Here is a 13,480-nt window from a genome sequence, read left to right on the forward strand (position 1 = left end):
GCAAATTTGGAGATACTGCATTTAATCCCCTCGTCTAAATCATTAATGTACAATGTAAGCAGCTGGGACCCCAGCACTGAACCTTGCGGTACCCCACTAGTCACTGCCTGCCATTCTGAAAAGTACCCGTTTACTCCTACTCTTTGCTTCCTGTCTGACAACCAGTTCTCAATCCACGTCAGCACACTACCCCCAATCCCATGTGCTTTAACTTTGCACATTAATCTCTTGTGTGGGACCTTGTCGAAAGCCTTCTGAAAGTCCAAATATACCACATCAACTGGTTCTCCTTTGTCCACTTTACTGGAAACATCCTCAAAAAATTCCAGAATATTTGTCAAGCATGATTTCCCTTTCACAAATCCATGCTGACTTGGACCTACCATGTCAACATTTTCCAGATGCACTGCTATGACATCCTTAATAATTGATTCCATCATTTTACCCACTACTGAGGTCAGGCTGACCGGTCTATAATTCGCTGTTTTCTCTCTCCCTCCTTTTTTAAAATGTGGGGTGTACATTGGCTACCCTCCATTCCATAGGAACTGATCCAGAATCAATGGAATGTTGGAAAATGACTGTCAATGCATCCGCTATTTCCAAGGCCACCTCCTTAAGTACTCTGGGATGCAGTCCATCAGGCCCTGGGAATTTATCGGCCTTCAATCCCATCAATTTCCCCAACACAATTTCCCGACTAATAAAGATTTCCCTCAGTTCCCCCTCCTTACTAGATCCTCTGACCCCTTTTATATCCGGAAGGTTTTTTGTATCCTCCTTAGTGAATACCGAACCAAAGTACTTGTTCAATTGGTCTGCCATTTCTTTGTTCCCCATTATGACTTCGCCTGATTCTGACTGCAGGGGACCTACGTTTGTCTTTACTAACCTTTTTCTCTTTACATACCTATAGAAACCTTTGCAATCCGCCTTAATGTTCCTTGCAAGCTTCTTCTCGTACTCCATTTTTCCTGCCCTAATCAAACCCTTTATCCTCCTCTGCTGAGTTCTAAATTTCTCCCATTCCCTAGGTTCGCTGCTATTTCTGGCCAATTTGTATGCCACTTCCTTGTCTTTAATACTATCCCTGATTTCCCTTGATAGCCACGGTTGAGCCACCTTCCCTTTATTATTTTTACGCCAGACAGGAATGTACAATTGTTGTAATTCATCCATGCAGTCTCTAAATGCCTGCCATTGCCCATCCACAGTCAACCCCCTACGTATCATTCGCCAATCTATCCTAGCCAATTCACGCCTCATACCTTCAAAGTTACCCTTCTTTAAGTTCTGGACCATGGTCTCTGAATTTACTGTTTCATTCTCCATCCTAACGCAGAATTCCACCATATTATGGTCACTCTTCCCCAAGGGGCCTCGCACAAAGAGATTGCTAATTAATCCTCTCTCATTACACAACACCCAGTCTAAGATGGCCTCCCCCCCTAGTTGGTTCCTCAACATATTGGTCTAGAAAACCATCCCTTGTGCACTCTAGGAAATCCTCCTCCACCGTATTGCTTCCAGTTTGGCTAGCCCAATCTATCTGCATATTAAAGTCACCCATTATAACTGCTACACCTTTATTTCGTGCACCCCAATTTCCTGTTTGATGCCCTCCCCAACATCCCTATTACTGTTTGGAGGTCTGTACACAACACCTACTAACGTTTTTTGCCCTTTGGTGTTCTGCAGCTCTACCCATATAGATTCCACATCATCCAAGCTAATGTCTTTCCTAACTATTGCAAATGGTTTGTTGGCCTTTATAGCTAGGGGATTTGAGTATAGGAGAGGGACGTCTTACTGCATGTGTACAGGGCCTTGGTGAGGCCTCACCTGGAATACTGTGTTCAGTTTTGTTCTCCTAATCCGAGGAAGGACGTTCTTGTTATTGAGGGAGTGCAGCGAAGGTTCATCAAACTGATTCCTGGGATGGCAGGACTGGCATATGAGGAGAGACTGGATCGACTGCGCCTTCATTCTCAGAAGTTTAGAAGGATGAGAGGGGGTTTCATAGAAATATATAAAATTCTGAAGGGACTGGACAGGTTAGATGCAAGCAGAATGTTCCCGATGTTGGGGAACTCCAGAACCAGGGGACACAGTCGAAGGATAAGTGGTAAACCATTTCGGACTGAGATGAGGAGAAACTTCTTTACTCAGAGAGTTGCTAACCAGTGCAATTCCGTACGGCAGAGAGTTGTGAATGCCAGTTCATTGGATATATTCAAAAGGGAATTTGTTATGTCCCTTACGGCCAAGAGATAAAGGGATATGGAGAGAAAACAAGAAAGGGGTACTGAGGTGAATGATCAGCCATCATCGTATTGAATGGCGGTGCAGGATCGGAGGGACGATAGGCATACTCCTGCACCTATTTTCTCTGGTTCTATGTTTATATAAGCAGAGGCAGATGAGCGGCTGCTGCAAACAATTACATAGTGAGTGAGAGTTATATTCCCTTGAGAATGGGCAGATGTCACCATGAACCCCGCAGAATACATCCTTCAGCCTCTGCACTCGCCATGATTTGCATGACGTCCTCCTTAATTAGGGAGAGGATCTCAATGCCTTTGCGTTCACATTTTATCTACTATTGATCGTGACCATACCCGGTATGAAAGGAAAGTGTGATTGGGAGACTGGTGAGGTGCTTTCAGGATCTATTTCTCACGATGGAGTAGTGGTGCAGGTGTATCAACAATGGCAGAGGGATAACGAGCTGAAGGCAGTAATAGAGGGGAGACTAGACCGTGCAGAGTTTGGCATTAGGATCAGACGGAGATGCGTTCAAGTGTGTAGCAATGAATGGAGGAGAATTGTAGTAATCGGGGAGGGAAGGATTGTGGGTGATGGGGCTTCAGACAATATTAGTTTCTGCGGACAGGAGTTATGAGTATTACCTTATCAAGGCTGACCAGGTCATTTAACTTTTTCCTACTTTATGACCATCTCCTGGGGAAGATGCTCTTGGCCTTGATGCACTCTTCTACCTGGGTCCACATGTGCTTGTAGAGAAACATTTCTGCGGCTAGGGAGGAAGAGGAAATATATTTTCCAGCTGACCTCCGCCTCCAAATCATCCACTGCTGGCCAATGAAGAACGTGACTAACCCTCCAACAATAGACTGAAATAGAGAGCACCTTCAGAAACTAGCACCATATTTTTGGAACTGCAATCAGAGATGAGGCAAAATTTCAACTCCTGTCTTGTGCCTTCAGTGTGAGATTGCGCGTTTTGTAGAGATTAGTGGAAACTGCATTAACTGCATTACTGCATTACAAAGGTGTATAATTTGTCTTGGGTCATAGAAAGATGCCGCTGTTATCGAATCAGCAGCCCGTTTTCTAATCTCACCCGATTATTTTCCATTGAAATAATTGAAAACAATTCGAGTGAATTCTAAAACGGGCTCCCAATCACATTCGCACATTTTGTCATACTGCCCTAGCAGAATTTCTAGACCATAGTTCTATCAGCTTTATTTTGCTGGTGAGTACGATATACAGAAGAAATTGTCTACTGACAAAAAATAATGCTTGCTTGATTCCATATGCCAGCAAGGTGATTACAGTCCACAATAATGCAACACTGAAGGGAATCGCATAGAGAAGGAGATCAACATTCTTTGCCTTATTGTTGTTTCCATGTATGAGCTTGATTTATTTGCAATCAAATGCATCGGCTGATAAGGTACAACAAATATGCCATTTTGCATTAGGGCGAGGGTGGCCATGTGAATACGTACAGAAATAAAGATTTGCATTTATTTAACGTCTTGCACGACCTGAGGACTTCTCAATGCGCTTTATAGCCAAGGAAGCAATTTGAGAGTGTTGTCACTGTTGTAATTTGTGCACAGTCACAATTTGTGCAGAGCAATCTCCCAATAATAGCAATATGCTGACGACCAGATTATGATGTTGATTGAGGGCGAAATATTGGGCAGGACACCAAGAATAACTCATGCACATCTTCGAAATAGTGACTTGGCTTATTTTATGTCCACCCGAGAGAGCAGACGGCGCCTCGGTATAACGTCTCATCCGAAAGACGTCACCTCTGACAATGTAGCGCTACCTCAGCATTGCTCGGGATTGCCAGCCCAGAAATTTATGCTCAATTCCCTGGAGTGAAACTTGAACCACGACCTTTTGAATCAAAGGCAAGTGTGCTACCCACTGAACCACAGCTGACACACCTAACAATCCACTTCCCGTACAACTTTGCAGTTGATAACTGGGATATGTTCCAGATGTGCCATGGGTGACAGATTTGGCCATTTCACAAAAACACACTAAAATAGATGTAACGAAAGGACAGATGCCACCTGAAAGACAATGGTTAACAATCGGGAGTTTCAATAATGACATGACTTGATTTATGCATTTTGTGCCGACGCTCAGCTCGTCAATGAATGTCGCTCTGAGGTGCTTATTTTGCGACAGAACATGAATGAAATTTCGGACTTTCCTTGAATCATTAGGTAACTTACATTATTTCGTTATCATATCTGTAGGTATCTTCATAATCCTCAGAACCATTCCTGAGCAGACATTCATTCTGCTCGTTTTAAAGGTGTTCACCGACAAGGCATCAACTTTCAGTTCAAACTACCAGCTGGGGTTCGGGGAGCAAGCTTTTGGTTCTTCAAATATAAATAAAATAAGACAAATAAGCTGGAGTAGGCAATACGGCCCCTCGAGCCTGCTTTACCATTCAATAAGATCATGGCTGATCTTCTACCCCAACTCCACTTTCCTGCCCTATCCTCACATCCCTTGATTTCCTTTGTATACAAAAATCTATCTATCTCAGCCGTGAATATAATCAACAACTGAACATCCACACCTCTCTGGGGTAGAGAATTGTAAAGATTTGCAACCCTATGAGTAAACACCTTTTTCCTCAACTCTCTCTAAAGATGCTCACCCCTTATTCTGAAACTATGCCCTCTAGTTCCAGACCTTCCAGCCAGGTGACACATCCTCTCAGAATCGACCATGTCAAGACCTTTAATAATTGTATATGTTTCATTGAGATTAGCTCTCAATCTACTAAACTATACAGAATATAGGTCTAGTCTACTCTTTCTCTCGTCATAGAATATGCCCCTCATCCCAGGAACCTTTGCTGAACTCACTCTAAAGCAAATATATCCTTCCTTAGGTAAGGAGACCAAATACACACAGTCCCACCCAGGTACTATATAATTGTAGACAGATTCCTTACACTTGTATACCAAGCTCTTTTTAATAAATGATAATGCATCATTTGCTTTCCTACTAGCGTGTAGCACCTTCATGTTAACTTTATGTGATTCCTGTAAAAGGACACCCCAGTTCCGGTGAATACCGATATTTTGCAGTCGTTCACTGTATAACAATATTCTGCTTTTCCTTTCTTCCCAACAAAGTGGCTAACTTTATATTTCTCCTCATTATATTCCATCTGACAAGATCTTTTCCACTGACTTAACCTCTCTATATCCCTTTACAGCCTCTTTCCGTCCTCTTCACAGATTGCTTTCCCACATAGCTTTTTATCATCAACAAAGTTGGATACATTACACTTTATTCCCTAATCTAAGTCATTGATATAGATTGTAACCAACCACCCCGAAAATGACCCGCTTATTTCTACACTCTGTTTTCTTTCTTTTAACCAATCTTAAATTCATACTAATATATTATCCCCTATCGCATGAGCGCCAGTTTGATATAGTTTGTGTGGCATCTTATCGAGTGCATTTTGAAAATATTGCCTGAGGCTTGTTAATTTAACACTTTCCCTCTTGTTCTGGGCTCACAGTCCAGGTTCAATGATCTGTTACTCTGTAAAGTATCAATTCCTGATATAATTTAAAAAATTGCAGATAAAAACCCTTCTCAATCCTCCCTTTTTTAATGTAAGTGTGCAGTTCTGACAGATTAGCCTCCTGAAACAAAGCCCTACCTCACGCAATGTGGGTATAGTTTAAATGTTTCTGGCTCAAAACTGAACGTAGCTGTAATTCTGAGTGATCGGGTACAATGATATCCCATGAGAAAACTAAGCCGGTAAGCAAGGAATATAGGTAAGCACCACAAGTGAGCAATAAACTGTATTTCATAGCGTTTTATCTGTCCATATCTTATGAAAAATCCTTGTTCATAAATCTAAAGGAATTTTTCATTGGGATACTGGGGGATCTCCAAAGAAATGGCATGAACAACTTAAAACTGATTAACGCGGATCTCCGGGAATCCAGCTATCTTCCACAGAATTTTCCATGGAAAACCGGAAGAACACCATTAAATTTCAGCACCCACACTCCCTGTTGTTAAGTTTCTGTCACAATCATGTGTCAAATTGTATTGTGGAGCAGAAACTGCTGCCTTGAACCCCTCGTCCTGTAATTGCACAATCTCGTCGCAATATGTTGTTACATTATATTGCGGAATATGTCGGGTAATGAGATTACAGATTGTGATAATGTACAATACTGCTGCTGCTGCTGATTGTAGCCCACAGAGCCTCGTGGCTTCCCAGTTTTGGGCTGCGAGACCGTAACTAGCATGTGCCACACTACATGTTGGAGTATATCCTCATTGGCGAGATTGGATATTGCCTTCACATCATCGGTGTAGTGGCTATTTCTGCTCATGTTATAGTGGACAGCCGTGACCGTGACAGATGGGTTGAGGAGAATGGTGTCAATTGAGTTATTGCCTCGAGTTGGTTCCCATACTGACTGATGCGAGCCCAATATGACTGTTGTATCCTTCGGGTCTCTGCCAACATTCGTGGGCCTATCAAGCCCCTCCTTGAGGTGGGCGTTGAAGTTCACTTCCATCCCATTGCTTCCCTCAGAGCTTCCTCCAAGTGATATTCAATATTGGGAAATGTAGTTTCATCTGTTGGGTATGCGTGGCGATCATCATTGATTTACTAGACGTTAAATCACGTAACACACAATATTCAATGTTCAGTGTCCTTAGGTCCACACAGTACTTTTTTAAAAAAGATTGATGGCACCAGCAATTGGTAATGATATTTTTTGCTTTTGCTGTTAATAAAAAGTCCTTCTTCTAATATTGCTTGTAGAAGGGTTGTAGTAGCAAAGAAATGATTACATAGAATTACATATAATTTTCAGAACAGAGACTAGGCAATCAGCCCTCCTGCTGTGCCGGTGTTTATGATCCACACGAGCCTCCTCCCAGCCCTCTTCATCTAACACTATCAGCATAACTATCTATTCCTTTCTGCCTCATGTGCGAATCTAGATTTCCCTTAAAGGCGTCAATGCTATTCATCTCAACGACTCCTTGTGGTAGCGCGTTTCACATTCACCGACTCTCTGGTAAAGGGTTTCCTCCTGGATTTCCCCCTTATTGGTGACCGTCAAGTATTTGTTGCCCCTAGATTGGACTCACCCACAAGTGGCACAATTTTCTCTCCGTCTACACTATAAAACTCTTTCATTATTTTAAAGAACTCCATCAGGTCACACCTCAGTCTTCTCTTTTCTAGTGAAAAGAGCCCGAACTAGTTCAGTCTTTCTTGATGCATGGAGCCACCCAGTTCTGGTATCATGCTTGTAAATCTTTTTTGCACCTTCTCCAGTGTCTCTGTGTTATTTTCATAATATGGAGACCAAAACTATGCACTGTACTCTAAGTGTTGTCTAAACATGTTTCTATATAACTTCAGTGCTGTTCAATGTTATCCCTCGAACCCCAGTGCTTTGTTCGTTTTTATGGTCTTATTAACTTTTGTCTCTTATATTAGTAATTTGTATATCCATACTCCTTTGCTTCTCAACCCCATTTCAAACCTTAATTTCCAAAGAGTGTGTGACCTCAATGACACGCACATTAAGAACAACAGATGCTACCTTTAATGTCGAAGCATTATTGTTACAGTTTAACAACAAGAAAAATGTATTTTTCATCAGTGCGTCTGCAGGTTCTTGCTGAAAGTGCCTGAATAACAGGTGTCACAGTTTTACATATTAAACGTTATGGACTAGGGATGCAGCTTTTAACATTAAAATTTAGCGATGACTGAATATCACACGAATTTTACAAAGACAGGAGAACATGCGTTGCAAAAAAACCAGCCTCAATAATTTTCATATTGTATGCACGTGTGTATGTAGGTGTGTGTCTGCATATAGTCTTGTGTGGGTTGGTGTGTGTGTTTGCCTCTGTGTTTGTGTGGAAACATTGATATAGAAATTAAGATGAAAGTATATATAGCGGGCCTCTCATCAGTGTTACAAATTGTGATAATTAATGTATTAGACTGTGGTGCTCAGTTTAAGTTAAAAACTGCGAGTACCAAATATTTTTCAGTTCACGTTGATAGCAGGGACTCGCCAATTGCATTTTATGTGTAACGTTATTCAAACAAGCTGGATTAATTTTATTTTCCCAGTTATTTTGCGTTTCCACTTTGGTAGCGTTCATGTCCCACTCCAGAGCACATAATCTAGGCTGGCACCAATGTGCAGCACTGGTGGATGCTGCACTGTCAGAAGTGTTGCCCTTTGGATAAGACGCTTCACCGAAGCCCTGTCAGGTGGATATAAAATATCCCAGTGGTCTTTACTTTCAACAGCAGGCCTGTCTTCCGTCGTGCTATCAATCTTCCATTGCACCTTCCTGTCATGCTTTCTTTCTTTCTTTCTTTCTTTCTTTCGTTGAACATGTCTTTTCTCTCTTTCCTTCTTTCCTTCCTTGTTTTATTGTTTATTTGTTTCGTTCTTCCTTTCGTTTTTCCTTCTTTCCACCTTCCCTCTGACCTTCCTTTCTTCCATGTGATATTTATTTCTTTGTTAGTACTTTCAGTATTTCTTTCGTTCTTTCGTATTTTCTTTCCCTTTTCTATCTTTCTTTTTTTCCTTCCTTCTGTCCTTCCTTCCTTTCGCTGTTTCCTTCTTTCTTCCTTTCTCTCTCCATCTGCCTCTCTTCATCTATCTTTCTTCCTTTCTCTTTCCATCTAGCTTTCTTCCTTTCTCTCCATCTATCTTCCTTTCTCTCTGTAGTAGCGAAAATGTTTAATCAGGGGAAAAGTAATTCAGTAAAGTTAAAATCTTAAGGAAGAAAGGCAGAGAGAACGGCTTAACGTGCTCATGGAGGAATAGCTGAGTTCCACATTCCAGCAATTAGGCTGAAACAATGAACAACGTTTTCACAAGGGGCTAGGAATAAAGTCAGAGAATTCTCTGAGGAGATAACACCCCAGACAAGACAAATGAAGGCAGCTCACAGAAATAGTCAGCTGAGGCAGCCATTTTCGAGTCGCATGAGATAGAAGAAAACAAAGCCTCTTTGAAATGAGAATAGCCAGATGCACTTGTCAAGGACACCAGTCTCAGCGTTTAAACCTGGGAACGAAGTTCACAGAAATGTAACAAGTAACCTGTAGGGGCCGCATAATCAAAGTGGCCATAACTGAATGCACCAATGAATCATTCGAGATTGAATGTACCAATGAAATTACTATAACTTTATTAATCAATGTATTAGTAGTCGGTGGGTGGGAATTGGTGGCAAGTAACCAATGGAACACTTCCCCGTGTAGTTTCATTAATTTGACTGTATTTTGAATGTATTGAATTTAAAAGGACAGGCTTTTCCACGAGACTGATAAGGATATCATCCGGTTTCGGTACTGATGCAACCGGATCTCCCTTGATTAATCAGAATTTAATAAACAATTGTTTTCTCCAAATACAGAACTTGTGTTGAGTGTTATATTTTTAATACTCCACAAAATTTTGGCATAATCGGCAATATACAATGGGTAGCCAAAAGAAGGGTGTATACGGATCCATCACAAATGAGTACAATTAAATTACCACTCATAATCCAAAGTGAGCTGTTATGAGACATGTCTGTTGCCCGGAGTATCTGAATCTGTGAAAGGTCTGTTATGATGTAAAAGATTTGGGCGAATTAGGACGTCACTATAGACACTATCATAAGATATCGATGTGAGTGTTGCCTCTAAGTTCAAGGGGAACCGGGTAGAGGAACAATCAGTATCTTAGAATACAGATAAAGCGATAAGGGTATCGATGGGATTGCAGGCTCTAGGGTTAGGAGAAACTGATTAGAGGGACAATCAGTATCTAAGAATACAGTATAAATCGATAAAATGCCGGTGAGACCATAGACGGCGCTTTTAGGTGAAACCAAATTGGGAGACGGTCAGTATCTGAGAAAACAGTGAAACAGATATAAGGTTTAGATATACCAAAACTGAGTATGACATATAACGATATGCTAGATTGAGGGCCGGACGGCTTACTTAGTAGATATTTTTCAGACATCCATAATAAAAACAGATAATGACTATGCTAAGTGACGGGTAGGATCCAAAAATAGTGCTTAGTTGAATGAAAAACTGGTGTGAATGAAAAGTCTTTAAATGCAAAGTGCTTGTGTGATTTTTGACGGCGGAATATTTAAGGTGGGAATTAATGCATTTCTCATTTGTATGAAAGCCTGCTTTAAAAAAAATGGGATCGCTGTCTGTTTGTTTTAACTGCACCCAATTTTTCAGACAGGGAGCTGAAAGTTTTTAAGTCTTGTCCTACGTGTGGGAAGTTTTAAGAAAGTGTGAAGCTAGAATTGAATTACATTTTGAGTTAGAAACGCAGGTGCTGATTTATTTTGATGATAATTTAATAATTGGATATGCACAAAGGACAGGTTTGTTTAAAAAAAGATTTAAAAAAATGCGTGGTCCCATTTGTTTAAAAATAAATTCCGACACGCTCACTTGTCAAATGAAAATACTTAATCATTGATTACATTGGGTTGAAAGACAATACATTTAGTCTAGGAATGAGATCAAGAACGGAGAAGGGAAATTGTAATGCCTTTAAAAAAGCCTGCGTGGGTATCTCGAGGCTACAGGCTGGGGAGGCGACGCCCCCTTTTTCCTTCATGTAAAATCTTATGTTAAATGACGTGAAAGTTTCTAGCTCAGTGAAACGAGGTTTTAATAGAAGATTGGCAGTACAATATTTAAGTTGAGATTTTGAGAAATTTCAGGTGATTCTCCTTGATAAGCATTTTGGTTGTATTAGAAAATCTAGGGTTTGGAAACCTTTCCAATTAAAGTACACATCTGTGTAACTCTACCTCAACTACTACGTCAGAAGCTGAAGCTTAAAAATATGTAATTTATGAGGTACTGTATCACAAAGTATATCTTGAAGTTACAGAGTAAAATAATTTCTACTTATGCTATTCCTACTTGGAATGGAGATTTTAATGTTCAGCTTCTAAAACAGAAGTTAGGCACATAATTATAAAACAATTACTTTGCATTCTGTAATATATCAATCTCTTAGAACCTATAAGCATAAATGAGAATTTCAATATTAAAAACAAAACAGTATTAACATATTTGCCATTTTTCAATGCAAAAATAAATAAAATTTAGGAAAGGGGAGCAGAAATTATGATGGGAACAGTGAAGAGTTAATTTTGTTGTGAAGGTTTCAAGTACCACTGGTTAAGAAAAGGCACAGCAAAATACTGAGATACATTTAAAATCAAATGTTAAATCGGTTCTCTTAAAAAAATCTAAATGTTTGGAAACAATTTACAAATGCCATTTGCAGAAGACGAGGATTTGTCACCTCAGGAGGAGAGGCCATCAAACATGACGGCCGGATAAAGGAACTAATGGATGCTGCTGACAATGCTGCCCGAGAGGGGGCTACGTCTACTGAAGTAGAAGTAGAACCAGTTTGCAGCTTTACTACAGAAAAAGACATAAACATAGTAAAGTTGCATACATATACAAGTGCTGGAGAAAAGAAATAATGGAAAAGAAAGGAGGAAACAAAGGACGGATTCAGTATGGAGGAAGGATGGCAAGGTGCTGGCTCGTTCCTATATACAAATAGATTTCACGGGGCCACTGCCAAATTCTCGAGAAGAAAAGTACTGTTTGCTCATTATAGATTTGTTTACTCAGCGGTGGAAGCCTTCGCAACTAAGAATCGCACAGCAATGACTGTAGCATGGATCCTACCAGCAGAGTTAATCGCCGCTGGGGGATACCCACCCAAGTGTAATTGGATCAAGGAACTAATTTCACGCGTCAAGTAATGAAAGAAACTTATAGAATATTCGATATTAAGCAGAAGTTTCAGGTCCCATACCACCCCAGAGTTCAGGGATGTTAGAGAGAATGAATCGAACCCTTAAAACCGCCTTGAGCAAGGCAATTCAGGAAACAGGGCAGGCATGGACTGAACGCCTACCGACAATATTAATGAGGCTGCATGCCACACCAAATAGGACCACATAATTAACCCAGTATGAATTAATGACCGGACATGCAATGAGGTTAACAGAAGGCACAGTGACAAGAGGAGCCGACCTATGCCCCTTACGAGACAGAATCAGAAAGTATGTGAGGGAATTGAGTGAGCAGTTGAAAGCTATGCGACAGGTCGTCCGAGAAAGGCAGAAGGAGGAGGACGAACACAGTGAGAAAACCGCCTCGTCTATAATCCCCGAGGTGGGGGCGAAGGTAATGGTTAAGGAAGTGGCAGAGAAACCAAGGTTTGCAGCTAGGTGCAGCGGATCATATGAGGTATTAATGAGAGGAAATACGTCGCTTCCGTGAATATGAAAGGTAGGGGTCGATGGAAACACTGCTCTCAGCTGAAAGAATATAAAGGTACGGCAGATGGCAGTACCTAGGGTAATCCCAGTAATATATGCCTTAAGATAGGCTTCAGAATATAAGGAGTGGAAGGACGAACTGACAGATGGACTTTTTAGAAGATTAGGATGAATATTTGCAATATTAGGGATACTGCCATAAAAAAATGGATCCGGAGAATGGTACATACCCGGAGAAACGGTGCAAACAATTGGAGAAACGATGCAACCAATTCGGTTGATATAGAAATGATAAGTATTTAACCCCTGGGATGCCAGGTTGTAATCTCTCAACAGAAAAAGTATGTGGCTCGTTGCAAAGATTGTGACAGGCACCTTAACCCTCACTAACCTGGGAAAAGCGACCAGGAAAATAACACGGGAAAAAGTGACTGAGGAACAGCAAGGCCTGTATTACCTGGATTCGGGTGACATTGGGTGTGAGACCGGGAAGCTGACTTTGGCAGTTTTACAACAATAAACTTAAAGTGCAGCGTCGGAACACTGTACCTAAAACAGTGGACAAAGGTTTTAAAAGCCCATGGACATGTGTAGAACACAATTAACAATTTGGATAAATGAGACCACGGTATGTCAGTTGGACTGGGAGTGGGAGGTGATACAAAAACTATGCGCCCAGATGGAAGGAGTGCAGATAATATGCACGCCACAGACCTTGAATACTCAGGAGTACCTCAGCCAGGACAGGACAAGCAAAAGTTGTGCCCGTTCTGCAAATGCACAAATGGCACCAGTGGTGAGTGGTGCTGGGAGGTAGCTCCCCGAGGTATACCCA

Source organism: Pristiophorus japonicus, chromosome 19 (assembly GCF_044704955.1).
Source record: "Pristiophorus japonicus isolate sPriJap1 chromosome 19, sPriJap1.hap1, whole genome shotgun sequence".
Lineage (NCBI taxonomy): Eukaryota > Metazoa > Chordata > Chondrichthyes > Pristiophoridae > Pristiophorus > Pristiophorus japonicus.